Raw genomic sequence first — 479 nt, forward strand, 5'->3', positions numbered from 1 at the left:
ATGTTCTTGTAGAGGCCTTAGGATTTTCTATATAGAGAATCATGTCATCCACAAATAGTGACAGTTTGACTTCTTCGTTTCCTATTTGGATGCCTTTTATATCTTTCTCTTCCCTAATTGCACTTACTAGGACCTCCAATGTTATATTGAATAACAGTGGCTATAGTGGACAGCCTTGCCTTGTTCCTGATCTTAGAAGGAAGATTTTTAGTTTTTCACCATTAAGTATAATGTTGGCTGAAAGTTTGTCATAGATGGCCTTTATTATGTTAAGGTGCTTTCCTTCTATACCAATTTTGTGAAGTGTTTTAATCATAAATGGATGTTGTATCTTGTTGAAGGCTTTTTCTGCATCTATTGATATGATCATATGATTCTTATTTTTTAATTTGTTTATGTGGGGTATCACATTAATTGATTTGCGTATGTTGAACCATCCCTGTGCCCCAGGGATGAAGCCTACTTGATTGTGGGCTATA

The sequence above is a fragment of the Pteropus alecto genome, unplaced genomic scaffold (genome assembly GCF_000325575.1).
Source record: "Pteropus alecto unplaced genomic scaffold, ASM32557v1 scaffold20, whole genome shotgun sequence".
Classification (NCBI taxonomy): Eukaryota; Metazoa; Chordata; class Mammalia; order Chiroptera; family Pteropodidae; genus Pteropus; species Pteropus alecto.